This window comes from Octopus bimaculoides, chromosome 21 (assembly GCF_001194135.2).
Source record: "Octopus bimaculoides isolate UCB-OBI-ISO-001 chromosome 21, ASM119413v2, whole genome shotgun sequence".
In the NCBI taxonomy this organism is placed as follows: domain Eukaryota; kingdom Metazoa; phylum Mollusca; class Cephalopoda; order Octopoda; family Octopodidae; genus Octopus; species Octopus bimaculoides.
In genome coordinates, this window is record NC_069001.1 from 18887201 (window position 1) to 18894182 (window position 6982).

A 6982-nucleotide genomic window follows, 5' to 3' on the forward strand; every position below is an offset into this window, starting at 1 on the left:
ATATATATACATATACATACATACACACACACATATATATACATATACATACATACACACACACATATATATACATATACATACATACACACACATATATATATATACATACATACACACACACATATATATATATACACACACACACACACACACACACACATATATATATATATACATACATACACACACACATATATATATACACACACACACACACACACACACATATATATATATACACACACACACACACACACACATATATATATATAAAGATATTTTCGTCGCTTTGAGACCGCGACCTGTTCACTGACAAAATTCCTTTAATTCCGACACATGTTTCAAAAATTACATGCACTCTATTCCAAAGGAATAAAAGATGTTATTATACATGTAATTTTCTCTTCAGGGAACCGTTCTTGCATTTAAAGAATGGTTCCCTGAAGAGAACATTACATGTATAATAACATCTTTTATTCCTTTGGAATAGAGTGCTTGTAATTTTCGAAACATATGTTGGAATTAAAGGAACTTATTTATTATGTGCGTTTTACTCCATTTATTTTTTATCATATATACACACACACACATATATATACACACATTGACATGTCTGTTTTCTTTGTATCGTCTACCTGTATGTTTTGTTCCTTTCTTGTATCACCTAACTGTCTGGATGTTTTGCATTCTTGTCTCATTCTGTATTATATATATATATATATATATATATACACACATACATACATATATACATCAGCTATTTCCACCCTTTTATTTTCTGTTAAGTCTTTGCAAACAATAACTGTCCATTCTTCTTATGATTATCATCCTCATCTTCATCATCTTCCTCAACACCTCTTACCATCATCTCCACCATCAACACAATAATTTTCATCCTCTCTCTCATCCTCATTGTAATGATAATGCTTTTGTTGCTCCCTACCTCTATTCCACCCCATGAGTTCACTATTACAGTTTCAGTTGAAGTAGAATAGTGGGTTCCAGTTTGAATTGTTTGAAGATATAAAATCTCTGGAGAGAACTTGAGGATGAGGACTGTGTCCAAGGGGCAAGTATGTTGGAACCCTCTGAAACCTCTGTTACTTATGATCATCAACAGCATCACAGTCACCATCATCATGATAAGAGGTGACAGTGGTAGTGACATGATAAGAAGTGACAGAGGCAAATAATATAACTTAAGCAATATGGAACCTAGAGGGGCTTCTACCTAACCATAAACCTGCTAAAAATAGCAACCAAATTACCTTCAAATCTCAGCCCACCAGCTTTAAAAAAAAAATTATTACATTGGATGTATAAACTTGTATTTGATGTTTGTATTTCTTTGTTCCTACAAGCAGGGACACATTGATGAATGTAGTCCAAAGTACACTTATGTCTGATGAAATGCAATTGTCACATGTGGATTTCCCCTGCACACAGTCTGTCCTTGACAAATCTCTCCCTTATAATTCATCTCCGTAACACCCCTCTTCCCTCCACCTAGGTTCAGCTACTGAAATACCCCCTACCCATTCTTTTTTCACACTCTTGCAAACTTGCCTACTCTCACACCTTTTCTAGTCCTCAGTACCATTTATATACACCTCCTTGTAACTTGAGGGTACACCCCAACGTATCTGCATTATCTTCTTACTCTCCTTCCTCACACTACCACCTGGGGTAATGTGTATCTCTTCTACAGCAAGACACTTGTTTCTGTCCTTCTCTCATATATGACCCTTCATCATTCAGCACAAAGCCACCTTCTGTCAAACCATCCAACCCCTGCCAACAAGCAAAACAGATGTTTAAAGATGCTGCTGTTCTTATCTACATATGTTCTTATCTTCATATCTTGATATGAAATAGCTGTAAAAAGTGGGCAAGATGAATAAAAGTTTATTTCAAAATTACAGTGATTTAATAGTGTACTATAGTTTTGAGTTTAACATGCAAATTAAATAAATTTTAAAAATTAATTTATATAACTTGAATGTTAAACTCGACACTATGGGGGACGTCATTAATTTAAATTTGGCAGCTGACTAGTTGGCTCATGTTACTTTCTTCAAAACATTACCTCATTCATCCACAGCAATTCTAAGTTCAAGGTATATAGTTATTTTTGAAATATATATATATATATATATATATCATTAATTTTTAAAAAATGGAGAAAAAGACAAAAAAAAAGCAACAACATGAAGATCTAGCACATGCAAAGTATTAATAAGATGCTCAGAGAAGGAAAAGAGTGGTTGTTTTTACATTTTGAGCATAGCTCTTCTTTGGATACAGGAAACATAGGAAAGTCAAAAGGAAGAAGGAAGAAAAACAATCGCCAACTGTCCACGTGTGTGTGTGTCTGTCTGTTAGACAAAATTCTGTCTGGAAAAGAAAGTGGATGTTAAAATGGTGGAGGCAGTGACAGTGGCATAATAGTAGTATATCACTTGTACGGTATTTAATACACGTTTATCTTGTATGGTATTTGTTATTTAATAAACCTTTATTCATTGTTGTTGTTGGAATACATCATGTCACTGGCCACTCTGAGTTATTTCTCTCACCTCAAGTGGGATGAAAACCCAGAACTAGATGGTTCTAAATTGAATATCTTAACCACATGGGCTATCTGTGTCCACTACCACTTCCACCATCAAGTTGGGTTGCCTGAGCAGTTGTTATGATAATCAGAAGGGAGGGGGAGAGCTGTGGTAGTTAGGACTGACAAACTGGTTTGATTGAGAGAGATACCAGCTGGTTAGTTGGTTTGAAAATTGGAGAGAGAGAGAGTGAAACTGACCAGCTGGTTTGATATAAATGGCTAAAGAAAGAGAGGAGACAAGAGTATACAGAACTAACCAGTTACTAAGCTAGCCAGTGAGAGAGATAAATGTACTCCTACAGGCAACTGACCACTAGCTCTGTTTATCCTCCCACCACTTCTATTAAACAATCAATCACTAGCTAATGTTTGACCTTTTATACAGATCAGTTTGGACCTCTACACTGCAGGTTTTTAATCTGTGACTCGTCACTCTCTTCATAACGAGATAATGATTTAATTAAACATGCTGCTGTCTTGTGATCTATAGTTCTGTGGTTGTGGTCATGGTGGTGTTGTGCTGGTGAGGCTGTGGTTGTTGCTGTTGTTGGTAGTATTGTCAGTTGTGGTAATAGTGGCAGTAGTGGTTATGTTAGTGATGATGCTATAAGATGTCAGTGGTGATTATGATGGTAATGGTTGTTGCAGTGATGGTGGTAGTAGTGTATATTTTATGTGTAACATAACTAGTTATATATCTGATGTAGATTTTTTTTCACCACCACCCCCTGCACACATACTAAATATTAATTCTGATCTTGAAGATCTATAATTGGAGTCATTCCAATCCCAGCCATGACCACCTTGCCATTTATTTAAACTCAGTGTGTCTGCTTCAGACTACATTACCTAAAGTGGTCTTCCTATTCCTAAACAGAAAGGTTTTATTTGAGTGAGATTTGACTGCTCTATTTAGCAAATTAAAATACCTCCACAGAGGCCCATGCCTTCATTGCATTTTGTTTGTTGTTAAATGGAGAAACTAATGAAATATAAATATCAAAATAAAGGTAACTAAGATGGGTGAAGGACGGTCTGGAAACAAACAATTCCTTCAATACTAATAATAATAATTTCAATAATATGAGAAATTATTAATGGTTTTAGCTGATGTTTTTAAACCTAGTCATCCTGTAGATACCAGTTTGTATAAGACTGTCTCATTTTGAAGGAGATTTAGTTGCTATTTTTTGCAGATTGAATGCCCACATAAAGGCTTCCTTGTCATCTTGTTATTCTTGTTGGTGATGTTGCTGTTGTTTGTAGTTTATCTTGATTTATACTAATTAATATGTTGTTTGCACTAATTAATATGTTGTTAATGCCAATTAATATGTTATTAATATTTATACTAATTAATACACTCAATCTGTGTATTTCCAGATGTTAGAAATATCTGTCAGTAGATAAATATTTACACACATATACGGAGAAATAGTGAACTGGTACCACAGTGTCCTGGGAGGACATTTAGGAGATTGATATGAACTACAATGCAATGAGCAGGTCTCAGGTAAACTCACTTTTATCTCTCTGTCACCAGTAATCACCTGTCATTAATGTTAAAATTGTTTAAATTACAGTCATAATATCTCCATCACCTCTAATCATTTGCCCTCTCTATTATAATTGGTTTAAAGCAATTTACATGTCACATTCACCTGTAATCATTAGTCTGTATTATTCTGATTTAATACAATAATCCCATACCCATCTCACCTATTTACCTGCCCACCCTGTTATGACTGTTTTCATACAATCCCACAACCCACTCCCATGTAATTCCTTCCACTTATTCTTTTTATATGGAGATCACAGCCTTATTCTACTGTATCACTTACAATGTCTCGTTATGACAATAATTTAAACCTTTCATTAACAATTCAACTATGATAACACTGTTTTTAAAATGCTTATATCAAAATTAAAATCTTCCTTCATAATTTCATTAAATAATGTTCCTAACATCAATTTAATTTATTATTTGAATAAATCTTACCAAATTGTTAATTATTTTCTAAATTAATTGAAACAAACTTATCTGGGTCAATGTATTTTATGAGAAATATTCATGAAAGGGTTAATTGGTTTTTCATACTAATCCCTATTTTTCTCCCTCTCAACACACCATCATACCTGATCTATCTTTGCCATATTTGCATGCTAATGTCACCACCTGTGAGCACTTATATTGAATATATTAGTTAGAATTCAAATTCTCAAAATGTTGGGACATAAACATTAACATGAGAGTTTACTAAGTATTAAGTCTTTTGTTCTCTCGGTCTTCCAAACACCAACAAGTTTTAATATTTCTCATCAATAAGGCAGTGAGCTGGCAAAATCATTAGCATGCCATGCAAAATGCTCGGTATTTTGTCCGTCTTTACTTTCTGAGTTTCAGTTCTATCAAAGACGACTTTGCTTTCATCCCTAAGTTTTAAAACTTTCAGTGTAAGGAACACACATGTGATAGAGAGTATGTTGATTTAGTCGACCCTGAAATTACTGGCTTTGTACCAAAGTTTGAAACCAATATGTCTCATCAATCAATTCATCAATAAAGAAATAAAGAATTTTCAATTATTTAATGAGGATAAATCTTCCAGCTACTTGATTAATTTCAAAGTTAATTGAAACACTCTCACATAGGAAGTCATTTGTTGACGGTAGCAAAGTAGGGTCAACACAAGGGCCAATAGAGTCCTGCACACTACACATACACACACACACATGCACAAAAACATACATGGACACAGACACACACACACACACACACACACACAGATATACTCGCACATGCACAGATGCATGCACAGATATGAAACAAAAAATATAAACCTGTGTATACGTCCAGTGTTTGTCTACCCTTGCCCTTGTTACCCATAGTCTTGTGACTCAGAAGTTCCTACAAGTTGAGCTATGGGCCACTGCTTTCTGTAGATGTAACAATACACATACATACACACACTTTCTATCACATGTGTTCCTTACACTAAAAATTTTAAAACTTATATAAATAAATACAAAAGCAACAAAACCAGAATGGATATCAAAGAATGGGGTGGAACCTTAAAATGATATGGGTAGGTAGGTGGGTTTTTATGAAAAAAGGTGAAATTCCTGAAAAACAGCAAGAAATGTTCATTTGAGAGATGGTGTTCAAAAATTCATCAAAACCAAAAGGATGAAAGGCAAAGTCAACCTCAGCAAAAGTTGAACTCAGAATGTAAAGACTAATAATGATAATAATAATAATAATAATGGTGATGATGATAACAATTCCATCCTTTGAGTAACACAACCACACACACACACACACACACACACACACTGACACATCCACCACCACCACCAGGGTGGCAGAGTGCTCTTTTTTCCTCTATTTGCCATATTGTTTTTTTCCTCTATTTGCCATATTGTTTTTTTCCTCTATTTGCCATATTGTTTTCTCTCCCTTCACTCCTACCTGTACTTTCACCTGTCTAAATACTACCACCCCTCTTCCTTCAAACTGTTTCCTGTTTGTTTTGCTCAAGTCTGCACCTGATAATAGACTTCATTGCATATACTTCCATCACACTCTCTCCACCCACATCATACCATCCAGTCCTCCATGCACCACCATCTTTGATTCCTCCCCCCTCTCTCTCTCCTGGACATTTACCATCCTACTACATCTTCCCCTACACCACTATATACATATTTAAGAGTATAATTACAATATAGAGAACTAATTTAGAGGGAATTGTAGGTATTTGACATCTACTTCTAGTGTATAAGCGCTGGCATTCCAGCGCCCTTAATTATAGTTATATTTTGTAATTATATACTTAAAAATAAATTTTACCGCTATGGCCATTTTTTATATGCTAGACACTAATATAATCACTTTGATGATTATGTCCTCAATTTATAAGTATATACATATCTATTTATATATATGGGTGTCTGTCTGTCTGTGTGAATCCCTAAAACTTGAGAACTACACAACCAATTTCATTGAAATTTTACACATGCCTTACTTAGGGTCCAGGTAGTGTTTTAGGCCAAAAAAATGTTCACTTCTTGCTTAGTGCAAGCCCAGTGCAATATCATATCACCTCCACTATTGCAGTATTACGTGTCAAAAGTGAAACAATAACATCTCTCTATTGTAATGTCAGATATTTTCACTTTAATACTGAAACTATTATCTCGCATATATACAGGCATACATACATATATACATATAATACTAGCAGCTAAGCCCGGTTTCACCCTGTCTGTTTGGATGATGTGGCTGTGATCATTTTCAGTTAGGCATAATCTATAACAGCGTTTCTCAACCTTATCATTTCGGGTCCCCTGTTTCGATTTCCAACT

At 34.7% G+C, this 6982-nt stretch overlaps 1 protein-coding gene across 4 annotated transcripts in view; it reads left to right on the forward strand.

Annotated features, from left to right (window-relative positions):
- LOC106873104 (uncharacterized) overlaps positions 1–6982 on the forward strand; it is a 259225-nt gene that overhangs the window by 103333 nt on the left and 148910 nt on the right. For all 4 annotated transcript variants that reach the window (XM_052975584.1, XM_052975587.1, XM_052975585.1 and 1 more), the window contains exon 2: positions 4001–4130. The gene's annotated coding sequence lies outside the window, so the exon portion shown is untranslated. The remainder of the gene's footprint in view (positions 1–4000; positions 4131–6982) is intronic.